The sequence below is a fragment of the Bradysia coprophila genome, unplaced genomic scaffold (genome assembly GCF_014529535.1).
Source record: "Bradysia coprophila strain Holo2 unplaced genomic scaffold, BU_Bcop_v1 contig_248, whole genome shotgun sequence".
Taxonomy (NCBI): Eukaryota; Metazoa; Arthropoda; class Insecta; order Diptera; family Sciaridae; genus Bradysia; species Bradysia coprophila.
In genome coordinates this window covers 802,995-825,928 of record NW_023503509.1, presented here as the reverse complement: position 1 = coordinate 825,928, position 22,934 = coordinate 802,995, and the positions used below count along the sequence as shown (strand labels likewise).

Here is a 22,934-nt window from a genome sequence, read left to right as displayed (position 1 = left end):
TATTGCTTCAGTAGCTATAATATGTATAGTCAAATAGTGCGGATAATTCGCCGGAAACGCCAAATAGCCTAACACCAATTTGAATAAACGAGAGCTTTTGTTCTTTTAGCTGGTTCTTTTTAACCATGCAGCAACATATTACATACAACCACGACGAACCTATTCTACTATAATGCTTGGAGAGCATTTATGATCACAATATGAATTCAACGTATGAATATATTTAATGGAAAAGTGCCATTTATTGCACATAGATGACCACTTTAGAGTAGCAAATGCGAAGGAGAGAATAAAAAAAAAACAAACCGAAACGTAATTGCCATCATGTAACATATTTGGTTCGGTTGCCATAAATATTTGAACAAAATTAAAGCCCATTACGCACACACATTACAATGAACATTGTCATAATACAAGTCCGAACATAAAAATAAAACAGCAACAACAACGAACAACACCATTTTTATGTCTTGTTTTATATACCCATAGATGAGCACCATATTAACAGTTAATTCCATAACTAAATTGAGTAAATATAATTTGGTCGTGTGTAGTACAAATCATTTTATGACAAATTTATCGTTCACACCATTGGATCCGTATGGTTGTTGTTGTTGTTGGTGGTGGTCTATTCGGTTCTGTGTACAGACATTTTTTTTTTCGTGGTTCGTTCCAACATCATTCGTATTTGTATATGACGACGATAATTAAAAACGATTAAATTGATAAGACAAAAACGGGGTTTTTATCGCATTCTATGTAATGGATGTTATATTTCTCTTCCTATGTATTACGCTCATAATTCTACCATTGTGTGGTTTGTTCAACATTCTTTCTTAATGGATTTTATTTGACGGTGCATTGTTGTCGTCTTCACACTATAAGTGCAATTAACTGAACATTATGTTGTTAGTATATTGACACACTGTCATCGTTAAATAGCTGTTACTCTCTTTGACTGCTAGTTGACTTGCGACTGGGTAACAGTGTCTCGTGTCCCTTGATGAAGATTTTTTTTTATGTTTTTTTTTAAATTGATGAAAGGATTTAGTATCGTCAGGGCCGTTTTAAGACTTTTTCACAACGCAGGCGAGAAAATAGTCCTTTTCTCACCTCAGCTGAAGCTTCTGGAGTTTTAGATGTTCGGTAGCCTTAGTTGTGAAAAACATTGTGTTGACGACGGGAAAAAAGTAGGAAATTTTCTCGTGTGACTTGTGACACTCGCTACGCTCTGGAAATGAAATTTCAAACTCTTTCAAACATATTTGTCCGATGGTTTTAAAAACTGATGTTTCACCAAATAAACTTTAAAGATTGAAAGGCACCACAAGCCAAACTTTTCACTTTTTAAAGTTGTACTTGAGAAACTCTAACAAGAGCAATGTTTGTGACCAGAGCGAAGCGAGTGCCGCAATTTTACTCCAGTTAGAATTTCTTATTTCCCACAGAGATAAACTGCTGTGATCTACCGTTTTTCTTCATGCAACAAAAAACATCAATTAACCATACCATCTTCGACAACATAAACGAAGTGACAGTTCAGGTGAGGAAAGTTCTATTTTTTTTAAGGGGCAAAAAGTGTTGCACTTTTCTCACTAGAAATGAAATTCGACCAAACAAAACGAAGTTTTTTAATGGCCTATTGTGGGGAGAGAACAAGGTAAATCACACCGAACATATGTCAAAAATAGTTTGGAAAATTAGCTCCTTTGATAAGACGGCACTGAGTACAGCATACTGGTCCTCTGGACACGAGAATACAGAAAATTCTCACAAAAAGTTTCTTTTTATTTGAGTTTTTTTTTTCTACAACGAAACTCTCTTAAGTTAGCAATAAAATATTCAGCCAACCTTAAAAGTTCCTCTGTTATCGGGTTAGCAAAATGTCAATGAAAGAAATGTTATTCGCGAATTTACAGAAAAAAAATCCAACAAATGATAAAAATCTGAATACCATGAAAACCCACGATGAACAATGTACATCTCCTTGATGATTCCCTTTTATTTTTTGCTGAATTGAACATATTTAAGACAATAGACGAAAAAGGAAAAAAGAGAAAATATCCGAACGACGACACAGAGAAATTCAAATATACCCTGGAAGTGAAACACCAAGCTAGAGAAAAGTATGAAATGGAAACACAGAAAAGACACAGAGACGACGAAAAAAAAAACGATTCCGAAGAAAGAGCATCAGCAGAAAACACATTGATTTACGACACCATAAATTCAATGTCAATGACTTTTAAAGCTCTCATTTATCACTTGACTATTATGATACTGCTGTACAACACACTGAATATTGGAATTTTTATTTGTACATTATTAAAAAGTAGTCTCTTTTTTATCGATATGAAGGAAAATACTTTTCGATATTTATTTATGAACTCCACATATTGCTTTCTCTGTATTTTAATCAGCAAAAACATGCTTTCATGTAGTACGAGTACGCACATTTCTATATATCGTATGGAATATCGTATCTCTCGCCACTCTGTCAATATATATATTATAAATATGGACGTAATATAGAATTACTGTTGAATCTTAATCTTCCAGAGATAGTCATTTTGAAATACAATCCTGTACGAAGAACCAGATACCAGTTATAGTTATATGAGTAATAAATTACCTATTTACGCAACGAAAAATATTGTATATCATTGCAGGGTAAATCATCATCGATTGTATTAAAAATGCGATATGCGAGAAAGCACTTTCCCATTTAGAATATGAATGACTATGGAACGAAAACAATAACTAAAAGCAAAAGCGCTTTTGTTGCATTAGTTTTTCATTACGAAATTACGTGTTATAATCTGATTACGTTCACTGCATTGAATTACCAGCAAAAAAAACGAAAGACTGATGTGTCTATGATCAATTTGATTTATTGAATTGGCTTTCAAAGAAATCTACCACAAAGGTTAAGGTTTCATCTTTCCCCTGTAATATGCCCAGTCGATAGACAAGATTCAATTACCGGTAAATATATTGAAATGATCTTCGGTTCATATTCGTTTCGAAGAAATTTCGCTAGCTCAATTCCCGTCATCAGCAACTCAATGGCGTAATGGCTTTATCGTTTTCTTTTTACTACTCGATTGAGCTGCCAATGTGAGAGTTCGAATCTCAACCGCTGGAGAGAAAAAACCGATTCGTCGAATATGGACACCAGAACCGGTTCGGATCTGCGGTAGTTGAGTTGAGAAGTGTCACCGGTAAAAACGCATTATTGGGAGACACTGGTATTGTACTTTTAGTATACATCATACTAGGTTTCTGGCACAGCTTACCACTGAGCACTGTAAAACAATCCGGTATCAGGGATAAGCAAAGAAAAGCGAGAACCTATAAAGTCATGTGAAATTAGTAAAATAATGATCCGCCCATAACCAGAACTGGTTGGACAGGGCTATTATAATTCCCATCAGATTATTTTTCTGTCCGGTCAAATTTATCAACGCTGACGGGAATCGAACTAATGTCTAATTTCTTTTCGAGTTAATGTTAACTGGAAATTTAATGGGAAACTAAATAAACCGTCTAATGTATAATATGCTGTGAAAGAAGTGAGATAAGCCGCTTAAAGATCAGTTCCATTGTATCGTTGTCTTCGTAGTGCCATTAAATGGTTAAAGGACATTTTCCATTTCAGTTAAAACGAAATGTAAAATAAATATTTTGAAAAGCTTAACAACACCTGCCCTTTTTGCTCTGCGTTTCGATTTTCCCAAATCGATTGGCTTCAAAGGCCAGTTAATAATAGCAAAAGTCTGCATAAATAAATCTTCCACCCGAAAAGAATCAAACTATCAAACGTTTCCAAACAATAAGACTCACCGCCTGCCAAATGATGTATTGTGTGCGTGCGTATATTTAGACGGTGAATGGGTGTATGGGTCTTGTAATGTTCATAAAACAAATAATTAACAAATATGTGAAGTAATAAAAAATTATTTTGTAGACTCGAAGAGATTATCGGTTGTGAACCTACGCATACGAGAAGTATCGTCTGTTGTGGCACAAATTTTGTGTGCACAAGTCCACGAATGTTATATATTGTTTCGTTTATGACTTCTTCTTAGTATTTATTTTTGCAATATTGTACCAACTCACAGCAAATTTAGTCATGTATCCAACACCATCGGATCAAAAACGATGGAGAGTATAATATGGATATAGATGTACAGAGTATATACAATATATGCCAGTGCAATTTAAATATTACCAGTTTGAGGTATACGCAAACATTGTAATAAAAGGCAGTCTATATAGCTGTCAATCTTAAAGAGAAATGTTTTCCTTTAGCATATTTCTTATTGTTTACAGTGCGCTTATATAAATACATATATCATACATATATATACCGGGTGTATGATGTTCCATACCTACACTACACAACTGTGTGTATTATATTTATAGAGATTTTGTTTGTTTTGATTTTTTTTTTGGTTCGGTTTGCTATAAAAATTTGCAGTAGTGTTGTACCGGTTATTTTGTGTATAAAACGAAATATTTTTTTCTTTTCCAACGAAATCCGTATAGCAAAAGTGTTAGTGTTGGCTATACTGCTCAATGTACTGACGACGAGAAAAGAATAAAAGAATGAAACCTTTCCCATACACAAGTTTCAGCGATGTCAAACAAGATTTTTCTTTGCGATTCTAGGTAACCATAGAATCACTCGATACACATTTTGTCCACACTCAACTGCAGGCAATTACGTTGTAATGGTGAAAGGGGGAAACCCTAAGCGAACACAAAATCATCAGAAAACTGTTCAAACATCGAAACGGTTGCTTTATTAATAATTCCAAGCGATATTGATTATGACATCGTTTATGTACGAAGAAGCTTTAAGCTCAATTGAATTGTGACGAAAAACTATTGGTAAAAGCGGTCGACGACCTGCTCCCTGCACTATTTTTTGTGTGTGTATTATTATGTCTCCTTTGTATCGCTGTGTAGTTTTATATGTATATCAAAAGACTTGGGGACTAATAACGTAGCACACGATAATAGCACGGATTTTATATTTTTTTCAAAACGAAGTGAATCTAAATGTTATGTGAAGCTTGCAGTATAAAGACTTAAGTTTTATTTAAGTGGGTAGTTCGGTATATATAAAATGTGTAGTGTATAGACACACACCGAAACTTATAACCAGAAACTTACATTGTTCGTTCTCGTAACGAACATAATATTTGTATGACATGAAACATTAAATAAATTGCTTTTACCCATTCCCATTCCATTTGTATGAATAATTTGGTAGATTCGGTTAATGTAAATGTTAAATTTGGTATTGAGTACATCGAAATATTTGTCAGATTTTTTTTTATTTCTATTTCTATTTTCTGTTAAGTAAAGTAGCCGAAAAATTAGTCCGAAAAAGCCGACTCAATTAAATCATAAACTTCAGATTGAATGTATATACCGACCGCATATTTGATCGGTTATATTGGAACGTCAATCTGTAAATAAAACATCGAGAAACATCCAAAAACATTTCCCATTAAACTTCACATGATTATAATTTCTGTTTTGAATCAAACTTTATTCGTAAAGTGAATAAATTAAAATTTTGTTCGGTTAATCGATGGCAATTTGTTGTGGCTCGTAACTTCTCTTTAACATTTAAAATCAATTTATTATTAATAAAAATACACAAACAAATCAATGTCTTGTTTTATTTGAATGTTGGTTTTTTTTCAAACTTCTCTCTTGTGTGTTACGAAAGCCAAAGTTCTGCATTTTTCAAAGGAAACTCGTTATTACCGCGTGTGTAGGCATGAGATGATATATTGGTGGGACGTTGAATGATTGATTTGAAAAAAATATATTAAAAATTAGTGTTGTACTGTGTGGTGTTGTATATGTTTCGGTGCTGCAATGATTCGAAATTTATATTTTGTTGTTGTTCTCGTTGTGGAATGAATTTCGTTACAAGTTTTTTTTTTGTTGATTAAATTCTTTCTATTCAGAACAACATGTTACATTTGACTGGATTTTTAGGAGTGTAGCTTTCGTTTAGAATAGAATATGTTTACACGACACATCATTGTATGCAAATGAAAATGTAACAAGGGCATACGTCCGAGGCATACATGTTCCATAGAAACGTCGTCATATAACGCCATCATTTTCAAAGATCAAATCAAAATTAAATTAATTGAAGCAGTTGATTGCATTCAAAGTATATAAACACTGAAGGTAACGCAAATGAGTAGTTAAGCACGGATCCCTACTTTCAGGTGAATTTAGTTTTGTCACGTTGCACACATATTGAGTTCGTTTGCGTCAAGTTGCAACTAGTGATAAGGTGAATTTGATTCCATATAAACTAAACAGGTGCAACAACATTAGTCACCAGAACATATGACGATAATAACATTACAGAAGTGAATTCACCTTAAAATTTAGTTGCGAATGTGTGAATACAGAGGCGAAGTGTGTCATCTGTTAGCACCAACGACGACAAAAGAAAGCGATGAGCTGTAGGTATGGATTGATATTATAAAGCCAAGTCTAAGGTAAAACTAATGAAATAAAAGATTTTGAATCAATTTGTTGTAGTGAATTAGATCAAAGGAAGTAATAGATTCGACGATCTAACTGCCTTGCACCATAATTAACACCATAATATATCCTCACCACCAACAGGTCGACAAAGAGCAATAGACAATTTCCTATTATTTAAGGATACAAGAACCAATTTCCGATAAATACAACTTTTCAACGGACTACAAAAAGAGACGAGAACAACAAAGGCGATAAGTTTTTGAAAAGAAATCGACTTATCTACCATCGACCAACTTTTCAATGAATACACCAATTTATTTGCCATCCTTTTCTTCTCACTCTTTATTACATTGTTGCTCCCAGCAATTGAATTCTTTCTCTACGGCTATTTTGAAATGCCTTTTTATCCAGTTCAATTTCTTTGGAATTTATAAATTTTCTTAAATGATCCAATATGAAGAAAACATTGCGCTCCTGTTGCATTGCATTTTAGCGTTTCTTCAATTAAAGTGCCCATCAAAAGTAATCTAGCTGCATGATCTGTTCCAACAAACACCAATTGGACAAGTACCCATGCAATATATAATATACACAGGAATTGCACCACATAAAGAATTAAAGTTAATTGAAACGTACCCAACACAACCTAATCACCATCTTGTCACTAACGAGACTTACACATTTTAATATATATTTTTATCACACATAATATTTCCACTGGCTTTCAATGAGCTATAAATTGCAATATAATTTAAAAGTTTTCGTTTTCAATGTGCTGAGCTTCTTTTTTTTCCTTTTTTCCCATCTTCCTCGTGCACACAGCACATATATATGTGTAATATTCTCTCGATGGTATTATTTACTTTGCTATGCTTTCGAGTCTCAGTAGCACTTATGGTGGCTGATACGTTTTTTTTCTTCATTATAATATTCATCAGAGTGCTGTTCGTTATCTGAATGTGTCGCTGATGGTTAAATAAAACATATTTGAACGAAAGAAGAACAAGAAATATTTCAAAAGTATTTTTATTCCGTTACCACGATAAATATACGAATTTCATATATACGCGCGATTAAATGGTTTAAAATTCCGTTCATTGATTGAATTCAATGAGATGTATACACTTTTATAGTCTGGCAAATGATTGACCTTTTGCGCACCAAACTGCGCACATGTGGACACGGATCGGTGATGTATTGGAATGTGAAGGCATGGATTATAATAAAAATGCCGAAAAAACATATTCGCTGAGACCAAAAAAATAAATAAAATCACCGAATAGTTTCACGTCTTTTAATAGGATAATTGTACGCAATTTAACCCCATCGAATCGAACACACATTTTCAATTTTATTTGGCAAATGAATTTTCAGTGAAACAAAATTTAATTTTAGAATTTTCCAATTTTTCTTTTTTTTCTTGTGAATTGGAAATTCCGATAGTCGTTTTGACAGTGACACATTGAACGCGCAACGAACGCAATGAAATAAACAATTGGACAAATTGTTTAAATTCTTTGTAATGTAACAGGAAGTATGGATGTGCGATATATATATTCGGAACGGATAGTAAAACAAACGTTAAAGTTTGGGTGAGAACTTCACAGACTTATCCTTTTGTTAAACATTTGTGTATCTGAACTTGGAAACATTTTGCAATTTATTATAGCAGCGTGGGGATGCTGAGACTATCTTAACATTTCAGAAACAGCAAACGTATAATCATTACGTCTTTTTTAGGTATAGTTCATAAAACAAAATCTATTACTTCAATTGTCTTAACATTCGATTTACGTTATACCAACAGAGGTCAACACCTATTTTTGTCGTTGCTAACCGATTTTTGATTAGCCACGAACACTGAATAAGTTCCTGGAGCTTTACAGAGTTAAACTAGTAAGCCGAAATTAAAATAAAAGGGAAAGGAAAGTTCTGGAAATAATCTTTTAAATGAATTACCCATGCGCGATTTTTTTATTCTGTGAGAGGACTATGAGTACACAATCCTGACTTGTGTTTTCTTAGTACATAAGAATGAGGAGGATAATGTTATTATAAATATACACAGATACCCCAATAGCCAACAGTAAACACTTGTAGAAACGGCTAGTCACCTGTTATCGATAACGACGAGAAAAATATGCAACTAGCTCTGGCCAGTGTTCTTTATAAAAAAAACGAATTGTGAAACAAAGGAAGTAAAAGATTCGAAATCTATGACTAGGTGATACTTGAAACAACAGAAGTCATAGAAGTCATGATTGTATCGTGAATTGTGATGTGCATGCCATTTATAAAAGATGGGAACACCAGGCTCGAGTAAATTCGATTCCACAATCGAGCTGGAATATTCTGGGAACTAGTTGGGAAATTTTCTCCTCTAACGTCCACTTCATTCCGGCTGATAGCTGATGATTAGATCGTAAATTGTTTCTCTAAATGTTATTTCAAAGACATGGGAATGCATATCAAATCGCTGTATCGATAATAAATTGAATATCTCGTATACCTCTCCATTCCTGCCAATAATAATCAGAAAAATAGGCTTCCACTTCCTTCAATGATACGCTCATAAAAGAGCCAGGAAAATGAAAACTAAAAATCCAGTAAATTCAATTAAATCCAATTGGTTTTACTCGATAAATTTTATTTCCATTTTAACGCCATTCCCCCATCCAAAACTAAATTATGATTCATTCAATCATTTCAATAAATTCCTTCGAACAATATAACTTGGCACAGTGAATAAATATACAGTCGAGAGAGAGAAGCCCGAATGGGTTCTAAAAATACACAGAACACGCTAAAAAAGCACTACGATTACGATTTGCGCGCATTCAGCTCTCGCCATTCAATTGGATTTGCGCAATAATTGGTTTAGCGTTTCTGCTCTTGTGGTTTATCAGCAGCGAAAAGTCACTAAAGCATGGAAAATGGAAACGATTGAAATTTTTTTAATTACACTTGCTCTTGAAATGAACAAGAAAACATCCATTTCGAATTTGTATTTTAATTGTTATTGAACATGGTCTGGTTGTACGTACATTGAATTCTTTCGTCTTCTTTCGAAGTAATAAATTTTATAGCACCGAGCAGTAATAACATGATGTAGAGCTGGTTATTATTGCGAAGTTTGATAAATTTGTTCTCTCCATTCTTTTTTTTAAATTAAATAAACGAAACATCACTCCAACAAATCGAAGCATAAGTTCTCTTTTGTAAATGGAAAAGTGTCACTTCCAGTCTGGTTATATTTACCATCTTTTAAAAAATTACCTCGTAAATTTAACAGGCATTTTAATTAGTCGAAATAGTTTGGTATTTTGCTTCTGCTTCTCCTGCTAAACTCTATGCTGTAGTATATAAGTTATAGTTGCATCATGTCACAAACTGCTGTCACCATATACCACATAAACGAAATGAAAATTTTCACACTGCATAATGTAACATCATAATGTGTACATATTAAGTATGAAACATTTTGCAAAATGTGGTAGCGCTGGTGCTGTGCACACACAGAGAAACATGTCACGTTTACACACAAAAAAACGAAACAAAACAAAACAAACAACATTGGAAGCGAATTAACATTTTACTTGGTTCGCCGTTTTGTTAAACGAAATTCATCATCTCCATTTTCCATTTTAATTAATCGTACAACGTGCTGGCTCGCTTAGCCAAATTTGTATATTTTAAATCATTTCGTTGTCTTGTCAATTCAAAAATATTTTCGTTTTTTGTCTTTGTTTCCAACTCCTGAATTAATGTACTTAACCCCATGCCTACTATACATAAAATGTTGAAAACACAATAAGGGTATTCTAAGTCTCGACTTTATACTCAAGTATATTGAGTATATCGGGTGTATGCCTATAGATCGATTACGTCCTGATTTTCAACTTTTTATTTTGTCAAATATGACATTGGAGTCGAAGGCGAAGGATGCAACTACTCAAGGCAAAATACAAAGTCCCAAACAATGTCATGTCAATGAAGTAATGACTCATTTCCCAAAGACTTAGCGAATAAAAAAGGTCCACCACCTCGTATTTTCAAAGTCTTATCACTGGGCAGATCTTAGTTTTTGTTTGACGAAATGCCGTCGAGTCAAAATTTAATTATTTTCTGGTGACAGCTGTCATTTATACACTCAATATAAGTATGAAGTCGACACTTGGATTCCCCTTAATAATTTGTGGAAATTCTACAAAGGTGTCCAGCAGTCTGATTTAGTGTTTAACATTACGAAGGATTTTTTTTCCCCAATTATCCATTCTATGCCTCCTGTAAGCTGGACATATCAAGTGATAGCATTGTATTGTTTTCGAGCAGTACATTCATGGTATACCTTTCATTTCTTCTTGTGTTTCACAATAATAATTAAAAGGGTGTGTGCGTACACATTGAATATTGTCTGAATGGTATATTCATTCACCATACTCAATTCACCCAGCTCAATCAAAATAAGGGTTACAGATATTATAGTCGGAGAAGCAAGGGTTAAAAGTGTCATTGTACAATACACAAACATGTGTGTTCACAGATCTGTGTGTATATGTAGCGTGCGTTTTTTTTTTTCTCTTCTGTGTGTGTATGGAACGAATAACAATTCCATTCACATTTATACTTCAATACGTAGGCTTTCACAATCTAGACAATTTTGCATAATACACTCATTCAATATTATATCGACGAAATTTGTGAATTGAATTGATATTAACGTTGATATGGCAGTGTATGGATGTGTGTATATATGCATGGATGTATGTGCGTCCTTTAGATTTTATGCTCAAGTAATCTAAACTGATCGTAAGCCCATTTAATGGCTTCAAATTGCTGTAATTTAGATTGTATCACCTTAGATATTTCTACGGCATTATGTTTACCTTTACTAGTAGACCATGTGGTGTATGTATCTTGGCGATATATTAATATGCTCTGCTCTCCTACTGTATATTATCGAAGAAGTTGATTGCTTCGAGATATAAAAAAAGAAACAAAAGAATTCGATAGGCCGTTAAGGACATTCATCACATTGATTGAATACATACAATGATTGATGCGAGACGTCAGAGCTACTGATCGAGAAAAACGATAATTTCTTTAAATTAACTTTCGGTTCCACAAAATTACTGGTAATTATTCTCAGCTCACTGGAACCATATGCTATCCCACAAACGAAAATATGGTTACATCCACTGAGCCACACACAAAGTTTAACTCAATTATATCTCACCACATCTCAGCTACATTAAATTGCTGAACGAATGAATTCGTAGCACGAAAAAGAAAACACATTAGGTCGTGTGCCCGCTGCAAAATTTATAGCTCTCGATGCTTTTACCCATCAAGTAAATATTAAATCACAATTAAACAGGCCGTCAGATTTGCAAGTTGACGAGTCGTAATTAATTTGTTCGGAAAATGAAAAAAAAAAACAGAACTGAGAGATACAGACGTTACACCGAAAATGATATGCATATGTCGAGCCATATCATACGTCTTGTTAATTAATTACATTTCATGCAATATTGCGATGAATTACATTTTATTGCTAAATATAGATAGAGATAGCGAAAGGAATATATATATATATATTTCGTAGTGACATATGTACAGTACACAGCAAATAACATTATTTTGAATGAGCATTCAGTTATCGCACCAAACAAAAAAAAAACGAAATGAAACGATAAAACGTGATTGTATACATAACCCGGACTGATATGCGCAAAATGATTTAATATGGAAAAGAACGGTTGACGGTTTAATAGATTAATCAGCGCTTCGAATCGGTAATGGAGAATTTTAATTCAATTCAATTTCACACGTCAAATAAGTTATAAACTCGAAATTGTCTAATCACAAACGCTCTTCAAATATCCAGTGTACACAAGACATATTATATCATATATACCATTGACCAGTCTGCTGATAAGTTCATTCTTATCTATCTGTTTTCTATTGATCGTATTCATAATATAATGTCAGAGGGAAGAGCATTTCGGGTATTAGAAACTAAATATTTAACCAACAATTCAATTAAAACTTCAAATTCACAGCAAACAACAACGGGAATTAAAACAAATATACGAAAACCAAATGAATTCGCACAAATGTGACAAATTCCATTATTCCATTAGTGTTGTTATTGGTATGGTATATATAGTTTGGGAGGAGCACTTTGCATGCATAACATAATATCCTATACGCATATATCAGAACACGAAAACACAGCAGTTAGTGAGGAAGTTTGTTCTTATTGTTGGCTAGGTAGGTATACTTTACACACGATTCAATTAAATTGACATATTCTCGAGTTTCGAACATTGGAAATCTATCACCATTAGCATGTTGGAAAACTTTCATTAGAGAGAGACTAGAGATTCACCGTACCGCATTTGTTTAAAGTTTTAGAGTGGGTTGAAATTAATTAACGTAATGTTTCAATAGCACCAGTGACAATGACTTCCGTCTAGATAAGTTCTGAATAGTTATAGACACTCCCCTGAAGTAGTTGTTGTAAAAAAAACGGAGTCTGACAACACTGCAGTTAAAGGCTAGATTGTCGGCTAGATACGTCTTTTTGCAACTAGTTTTACAACTACTTCAGGATTGGGGATAAAAATCTGAAGTAGTTGTAAAAAGTAGTTTAAAAAAACGTATTTAGCCTACAATCTAGCCTTAACTGCAGTGTTGTCAGACTCCGCCTTTTTACAACTACTTCAAAAGGCTGTTATCTGCATGAAACATTTGCGGTAAGAATCTAAAATTATTGCAGAAAGTCTGAAACGATTTTGCTGTTCAACAAACATTATTCTACTCAGTTTTCGAACCGAGCACAGAAACAACGATAAGATTAGTTTAGCTGCCGATAACCTGAATTACTTCACCCAGACCTATGGAAGAGATAATCTCGTATATACTAAGAAATGTAAACTTCCATTTGAAAGCAAGCCATTTAAAACATTTTATAATAATTGTCAATTATAGGAAGTCTAGGTAGCGCATTCTTATCAACGATAAGCAATATGGATGATAAAAAAATAACGTACACACCATTGAACTGTTCATAGAATATGCGTACATATAAATGTTATTGGTATCCATAAATAACAATAAAGACATAAATCATCATAAATATATCCCCCTTGATTTGTATTTTTTCGTAGCAGTAAAGTGTCATTTTATACCGAATTAAGTGGCCCTTACGACTTTTATTTATACCACAAAATTGTTATTGATTTTTCACAGAAGAAATAAACAATTTATTTAGTGAAATTTGGGTTTGACTTCTTCTCTTTTTTCGAATGGGTCGACTACATAATTATTTACAGAAACAACTTAAACATCACCTTTTGCAGACGTCTCTTTCACCTGTTATTCACCTGTGACGACACAAAATGAGCGGTGAACTTCGGCTAATGTTGTCTTATATAAATCGAAATGTTCCTTGAAACTATTGAAGGACAAGATTTTCTTTATTATTGTTCCTTCTAATCGAAACTACTTTTACATCAGAATAAGTAGAAGATTCGATATATTGATACGGATTAGATTATGCTTAGGTGGTTGTTAAAAAAGACTCTGTATTTTGAATTATGTCTAAATCAACGTAGCGTCGCTTCAGTCATTATCGCTTTGTATTATTTATTAACTTTACAAAAACATCACTAAGTGGCTGATTTGACTAGGACCATTCAATCCATAGGGCTTAAGTTTTGAGAACTGAGCGCAAATCTTTACAAAATAACGATTGTATTTCGGTAGTAAGATGAGAGGCACTGACTAAAGGGGTGTGTTACAGTAAAAACATATTTTAAAAAATGAAGTAGAAGATTAGGAATCAATCTCTTGATGGGAACTTAGCTTAGATCCGATTTAAATAGTTAAAATTGCCGCCTGTGAAAGCTTTAAGAGGAGAACTATGAAAATCGATTTTTTTCTTACTTGAAAATATTTTGTTATTTCTATAAAGTCAAACCATATCTACAGGTCTCTATCTCTAATTCTCGCCGTAAGTCCGCTTTAGATTTTTAATTTAAGACGAATTGAATATTTATCGTGATATTGAACTGAGTCAATGGTGGGTGTATGTTCAGTCAATTTTTATTTTCCATTTTTAGCAAACGTCAACTTGGCGTTCGTAAAATGAATCGCTACTGCCTGCGTATTTCCCTACGTCATGTTTTAACAGATTTACACAAAATCGTTTACTTAAACATTACGATTTGGTAATAACATCTGAACATTTCTTCGTTCGTAATTAACATTATTTGGAGACCTCCATGCACAACTTTCTGCAAACGTTTTTTTAACTTCTACAGATTGTCTACAGGGTGGTCACAAGAAACGCTTTCTGAGTGAACGAGGCGAATGATCAGAGGAAGGTACAACAGGTGAGCAACAACAGTGGCGAACGACGACCTATGGACCTATGGACCAGCACTCGGCGAATTTGGTACCATTCGATCGGTAATTATCCCTGCTACACGATAAACATTTAAAATTAAAAAAAAAACTGGTACTCCCCCATACAATCATATACGAAAAACTGATGAAGGCTAGCCCACTCTAGTCTTTGACTGTCGTTAGTGCTCGTGGTCGAAAACAGAAATCTAGTCTCCTTCGCTTCACGCGACCATTAGGTAAGGGAAAAGCTGTTCTGCTTTGTTTGTTTTATAGTTTTACATCACTTGACGAATTATTGCATATTAGATAACACCACCCATGGAATTAGTATGTTTTACAGGTAAAATATAGTTTTGTACCTTCGGAATATTGAATGTACGAACGGTCATGAAAGTTCATCGATTATTTTGATCGTCGAGCTATTGTTAAGGTATCAAACGAAATCAATTGTAATTAAATATGGAATTGAGTCGACAATAAACAAAACAATTAGAAACGTATGGCAATGTTTGTCTTTGAAATTAATTCGATTTATATTCTGAATTTGAATGAAAAGAGAATTTTTTTCGACGGTAGCTAATCGCATAGCCAAATCTCATGGCTTTCAAAAAATTGTTTAAATCTTCAAACTGAAGCAAGAAAGCTTTTACAATGCAACTCTATCAGTTCAGAGGCATAACATTCCATACTGGATTCTCATACATATTCGACTGTTGTTTTTTATTTTTTTTTTATTTGTTTTATTCCATTTACGTATTCGTTACCTATACCTTCCTTCTGTTAATAACAATGGAACGCTGATAACCATTTCCACTCATGCTTCTAAATGAATTTTTTTTTGGCTTTTCATATTTTGTTTCATACTTTTTGAGTGTCGTTATGTCGTTATCAGTTTCAACTATGCGGATGATAAAAACATTTATTGATATAATTGACGGGGAAAATAAAGTATTCCACATATATATAGACTTTGACGTAGACACTCTACCCATTCAGCTAATATGCATACAATTACACACAAAGCGAATACAGTCTTTTCTGGTTCTTTATTGGATTGGGTAACTCTTTCTACACAGTAGAATGACTTATAGTTCCCATAGGAATTTTTTAATGAAAAATGGTAAATTGTTTCCAAGTAGCAATTGTGCGAGCAAGAAAAGATTTTTTTTGTGAGGGAATTAATCCCGAGATTAGTCGATTTTAACACTTTATTTTGCCAAAAAATAACAAATCCTATGACGCGACAGCATAATTTTTCGACGATATGCTGGATTATCCGTAATCTTAATGCATGACATTTTTCGAAAATTCGTATGAACGGATCAGACCTAAAGTATTCTGGCACCGAAAGTCGATTTGTTTTCAGAATTAAATCGAGCAGAACGAGAGACTATCCTATTGATGTCGCTCAATGCTCAATCATTTCGAAAGACAAAAATGTAACTTAAATTGTTTGACTTACCGGACGATATAAATTATCCAGAGAGATTACAATCGCCGTTGGTTGTTTATAATATTCCGAAAATTTACACTGAACAATCTCATTCAAAAGAATTATTGTTTGAAGAAAGCCACAACGTCTTTAAGTTTGCGCGACTTCATTTTTTCATTTGTTATTTTATGAATATTGTACATACAATGTTAACGAGCTGCTTGTATTTTTGCGTGATAATTAATTTATTTGAATCATTCACAACATCCACTTATGTACTCCTACTTAGAAACAAACTTTTATTTATTATTACACCTTACACAAGATAAAGTGTTGTGAATGAAATACACACATAAAATTTTCACTTCACATCGATTCTATGTTCATTTTCGTTCTATTTGTCTGTGTTAAATTTCAATATTATTTTGTGTTTCGTTTCCGAATTGAACCAACGATTTGTTGTTCTTATTCTTTCCACTTATTCACTTTTCTTTCTATTAATTCGGCCGAACCGACCGTAAAATGTTGTGGACAGCAATCACTCAATTGTTAAAGTTAAGAAAATGCTACCGATGATGTTGCAGTTCGAATAATTATGATTTCGGGACAAACATATAAATCACAGACCGAACGAGCAACAAATTACAATTGCACCTCAACGCCGTCAATGTTCTCCACAAACTGAACTGAAACGAGAACCGCAGACAAGTTTCTAGAGTTGAACAGTTTTAAAATGGTTGGTGGGATTATACGAAATGGAGAGGAAAACAGAATTGCTCACAGAACTCTCTGTTTTCACTGGAAATTCTCTCCATTTTTCGTATTTTTATTTGGTCTATTCTCTGAGAGAATAAAGTTTGACTGTACGGAGCTATATACGCCTCGTTATTTATCTTGAATATTTTCGTCGTTACGTTCCGTATTTTTTTTTTCTTCTTTTTTTTTGTTTGGTATTTTACGATCAATATTTTGCACATTGAGTTTGAAAATATGTCCAGAGATTGTCAATATTTTGCTGTTGTGCCAGCTCGAATAAAATGTGGTCTGGCGTATACAATCGTGGTGGTATTACACCAACAACAAAATTAGAATTGTTCATTGGAAAATTGCCGATAGAGTTTTCTAATTCGTTGCGGAAATAATAAAAACTAATAATAAGAGTGGAGTCCATCGAGCGCATTTATCCACTTCATTTTCATTAATTTGATTACGCTCTTCTCAGGCCATAACTTATAGAAATATCCAAGCGTAATATTATACGCATCGTATATTCAACTTATTATGAAAACGAAGAAAGAAGTAAGAACGGTGTGTGGAGAACATTTTCGAAATGTTGTGTGTTCTAAAATGTTATGTTGAAGTGTGTACGTATGTTGCACATCGAAGGTAGTTTACCTGTTCTCTTTAAAAAGAGCTATAAATTGAAAATGCAAAAGAGATCATAAAAATACAAGATGGTAGGCTTGTTCGTGATTATGGAGGTGTTGTTAAGTTCTACATGCTTAATGTACTCCATAACATGTTTCATAGCCTATTTCAGGTACCCACTGGGGGTTTTTCTACTGAATGTTTAACAGTCACTAGGCACTACTTCGAAGAAAACGATTTGTAAATTATTAACAGCAAACAAACATTTTGGGATGAGGAAAAACATTTAGATATTTGGTCGTTGATGTTTCGGGAATTTCGTCTGTTGTCAGTAACGACGACAAAAATAATGACAAGCTCTAGGAAATATGGTGACCATAATGCTCCTTTATTTAGTAAAATCGACGAACTGCTCCTAGCATGAATACTTCTTTGACAAATGTCCAATTTGGAGGCTTTTGTGATGAGAGCTACCGCTTAAGATTGATTGTATTGTGTGTTTTAACTCATATAACGAAAACAAGTCATCTATCTTTACGAAAGAAGTGCCTACTGTGACTTCATCAGCCTCTAAATATTTCTTATGTTCATGCTAGGAGCAGTGTGTTGGAAAAAGGCATGTTAAAAAAATTGAAGTACAAGATTTGAAATCAACTGAATAAAAATACTTCGATCGATGGAAGTAATAGACCCGATAATAATACATATTAACAGGTCAAACCTATGTAGTATTTACAGTATCTCTCTATCATAATAATAGATCAGTGTCAAATAACGGTTTTTCTCTCAAAATAGTGTCAAATGAGTTGTCAATTTCACAAAGCTAACCTCAAATTGTGGTTAGCTTTGTGAAAATGACAGCTCATTTGACATCTCAAACGACATTGACAATGATCTATAGTCATATTTATCTGTCAAGGTCAGCGAGGTGCTAATATGACGACTGGGTCGTTTCGACGGATACAGGGAATATGTCAAATTAGATGGAATATTTGTCGAATGACAGCTGGTTTTCTGAGAGAAATCAACGCACTTCAAGCAAAAGTGCTATTAATGACAGCTGCCAAATAGAGTACTACTTTGTATGAAAAAAGTGTCCGAATTTTTTTACAGTGCCAAAATTTGTTCGATACTCTATCCAGTTTCAGTACCCTATTTAGAGTACCACTCATGCTTGATAGAAGGATAGTTGGAGAATTTCAATACATTTTCTCTCAACCAATTTCAAAATCATTCGACATATTCCCTCTATCCGTACAAACGGCCCAGTCGTCATATTAGCATCTATCTGGTGAAGATATGGATGAACGTAACTCATCTACAAAATAATGGCATCTGCTATCGATAATGATGAAAAATATAAGCCATGATATATTCGGTCTAATATAGCAAAATGCATGCGAAAACAAATAATGTAAAAGATTTTCTCTATCGTTCTGTTATAAATACAGGCCAAATGAAGTAGTAGAATCGGTATGTTATGCATCCCCGTTTAAGAACTGTTCACGTTCACCTTTCCCTGCTTTTACATTGAATGTATCATTTCATCGATCTAGAATTGTCTTATGAATATTTGAATTGTTATAGAACATCAGCAACACCCATCTGCAGTGATTTATACATTTCCTCAGACAACGTTGTTTTGAGTCGATGTGATGCTGGATTCGCTACCATCACCACCGGGAATTTCGAATTTTGTTTATAATCTTTGCCATATTTCAAATATATTCCAACCAAAAATTTTATTGCCTAACATAAAACGAAGTTAAATATTGAAATATGGATGCAATAAATAGAAAGTCAATGAAGCATCAGGAAAAGGGAAACATAGTCCTGTAACATATTTGAAAATTGTGCTGCAGGTAAGAAAGTGTAGGGTCTGTATATATCGTTATCCATGAAGTTATTTCTTTAAACAACATTATCTTCAGCATGAGAAACCCAGATAAGAAACATGTTATCCGAAATGCATAATATAACGTTGCTTCATGCATCAGAAAGGACATAAAAAATGTGTATGTCGTTAAAGGACAGAGATAATAAAAAAGTTACGAACTCATGGCAAAAAGGCAGAAAGGTATTATTGGAATTGAATATTGTATGTTGATCTTTAATGGCCACTTAACCAAGGATTTAAATTAATATTTTCAACAGAAAGTCAACATTTTGTTGATTTTTAAAATTGCAAATGAATATGTGACTTTTAGTGAATTGTAAATCTTCCTTAAAAATAACATCTTTATTCGCAGAAATCGCCTTATATGACCTCTCTCTATCCCATCTTATACCACAGGAGGTGCGTCCAAGTCGTTTACCAGATTTAGTGTTGTAGTGTTGATGCGATTGAAGTACACATAACAGTAAATAGGTGTGACATATGTTTTATACTAGTTAAAAACAGAAAAACATGATCGAAAAACGAATTGGTTTGATTGCTAAAATAAGAAAATGCTAAAATGGAATGGCATTCGTATGATGTTGAGCGACGTGCGCATATATTAGCCATAGATGTGTATGTTGTCTTGTTATGAATCTGATTAATTACGTTTACAGAAGAAACTCGTTGTCAAATGGTCAAAAAAATAAAGGTTAAAATATGAGTTTCTGTGGCAATGTTAATTCGACGTGAAAATATGAAATTTTTTTGTATTCTCTAGAGATCTTTATCTATTGATAATCAGCGGGATATTTTCGAGAACTATTAAGAAAAAAATTGGCATATTTGTCATTCAAATGCGAAGCATATAGAGACGAAAAAAAAATATATCGACCTGGTACACTGGTTCTTCAATATTTTATTTCCAGAAATTGTTTCGCTGAATATAAATCAACGACTTCTTTAACATTAGTTTTTTTTTTAGAAGGGAAAATATAGCGGAAAATATAGTCGATAGATGCTAATAATTAACTGTGCTTTTTATATTCAAATTATATACTACGACATCATGTCAATATTGGATTTTATTTTGTTGTTTATTTGAAGCGAAATGCTAATTTTGGCTACAATTGAAAAAAAAATGGTCTGAAGAGCATTCAAGATTCTACGTTCCGGACTCACACACGGCTTGAGCAGAGATTATTATAAGGAATTTCAATTCCTTAATTCTTACAAATTCTAAGAATTCCGAATTTTTTCTTAACCTGTCACATACGACTATTCATCTGTTATCATAACGACGACAAAGATAATGACAGTCTCGGGTAATTTGGTCCTTTATAATGTAAAATGCATGTTAAAAAAGTTGAAGTACAAGATTTGAAATCAACCGATTAAAAATACTTTTATCAATGGAAGTAATAGACCAGATTTTAATACTGCGGTCATATGCATGCGTAAGGTATCATTCATGTATATGTCACGCGTGACGACTATGTGCATCTCTTTCTATTACATTTTCGATCATATTGTTTATCTCTTTAGCGCGCGTGACTTGCGATCCCCAAATCTTGGATGAATCAGTGGATGAACAAATGAATTGAAAAATACGTTTCAATGTACTCTGATATGAGAATATCGAGGTTCTGCAAACTTATTTTTGGCTACGGAGTGAATGGTGGAGAACTGATTCGGATTCTCATTTGGTACCGGTTGCAATTCTAATATTACGAAATTGGTGCCCCACCAAAAATATCACATGGGTGTAAGGGAAGCCGATTGATGGCTGGAACTACGTCGATAATTATTTTTAATAATCGAAGGGCATGTCTGCTACTATTCCAAACATTGAAAATTTTGAAAACACTTTGTACGAACACACACAATTGTTTAAAGACGCTGTAAATTTACCCGAAACTTGGGTTCCATATTTTTTGTGATCCGCTGAAATATAGCTTTACTAAATTGGCGCCTATTTTCCAATTGCCCTAGAGGGATTCTTCTGAGAAACTGCATTTTCTATTGGAATTTTTTATATGTGCCCAGTAAGGTATTCGACCCCAGAAGCCAAAACCACTTTCAAAAAAATTCTTCGCAGCTTGTGTGGCTAGTGTGAGGTGATCAAAAACCGAAAACTTGCACTTTTCTTACAAAAATGTCTCCAGTTACACGAGCCGTACAGGGTCGTGTGGGGTGTCATTAGAAAGGTAATTGCATGTACTTCTGGGGCAAATAGGGTCTTATTGGGTTTAAAATTCATCCACACTGAGATATGTACAGTTGAAGTTTTCAACCGGAAAAAGACTGAAAACTTACACTTTTCTTACAGAAATTTCTCGAGGTACACGAAACGTGCATGGTCGTGTGGGGTGTCATTAGGAAGGTAATTGCATTTACTTTCAGGGCAAATAGAGCTTACGGAAGTTTGGTAGCATCTACGATTCAATGTAAGCACTTAAACATTTCAACTTCTCATAATTCGTCGAAGATGCCTCCAAACCCCAATAGGACCCTACTTGCCATGAAAGTACATGCAATTTCCTTTCCTTACATATAAAAAATTCCAATAGAAAATGCGTCCGATTTCGGTCTTCTGTTTTTCAGAAGAATCCCTCCTATGGCGCCCAAAAGCGAAAAGCGGATCTGAGCTCGGAGCTGGGACTTGTGTTTCCTTATCAAAAATGATTGGCTTTGATGAAAAGTCAAAAAACGGTAAACTATGTAGCGTAAATTTATCATTTTCGGTCAGCCAGTCAGTGTATGTTTAAACTGATGAAATATTTAAAAGATTTTGTATCAATTTCGCAAAAATATACTTCGATCAAGAGCAAAAAACTAATTTAAAAATTATCTTGGTAAGGTTTATATGCTTGCAGTCTGCAAGAGGTGAACCTCTTTCCACGGACATTACGATATATACCGGTCCACAGTCCGACCAAGTCAAAAGAATAGTGTAATTTATCTAAAAAAGATCGCATCTGACACCGAGGCCAATATCACGCTGTCATATAATAATCTCAGCAAAACTACAACTACACTATGGTCATGCCAACGATACGATAGCTTGCCTAGCAGATTAAATTCCACGACCATCCACTTTATACGTTTTGTGTTATTATTCTTTTCCCCATATGTTTGAATAAAATACACATTTTTATAGAGATGATATCTTGTTTGCACAATAATTTATTATAAATCGGGAAATCAACGTGTTTAAAATGTACATTTTTAAGTGCAATTTCAATTTGCATTTTGTCGCTACAAGTGTTATTTATTGAACAGTTTATAAAATTAAATGACATCGTTTAAATGCCTACCATT

The 22,934-nt window shown here is 33.7% G+C and overlaps 1 protein-coding gene across 1 annotated transcript in view; it reads right to left on the bottom strand.

Moving 5' to 3' along the window:
* Positions 1-17,073, bottom strand: part of LOC119078238 (frizzled-2) — a 40,569-nt gene extending 23,496 nt beyond the window's left edge. The window contains exon 1 of the mRNA XM_037185699.1: positions 16,400-17,073. The gene's annotated coding sequence lies outside the window, so the exon portion shown is untranslated. The remainder of the gene's footprint in view (positions 1-16,399) is intronic.
* Between the last annotated feature and the right edge of the window lie 5,861 nt (positions 17,074-22,934).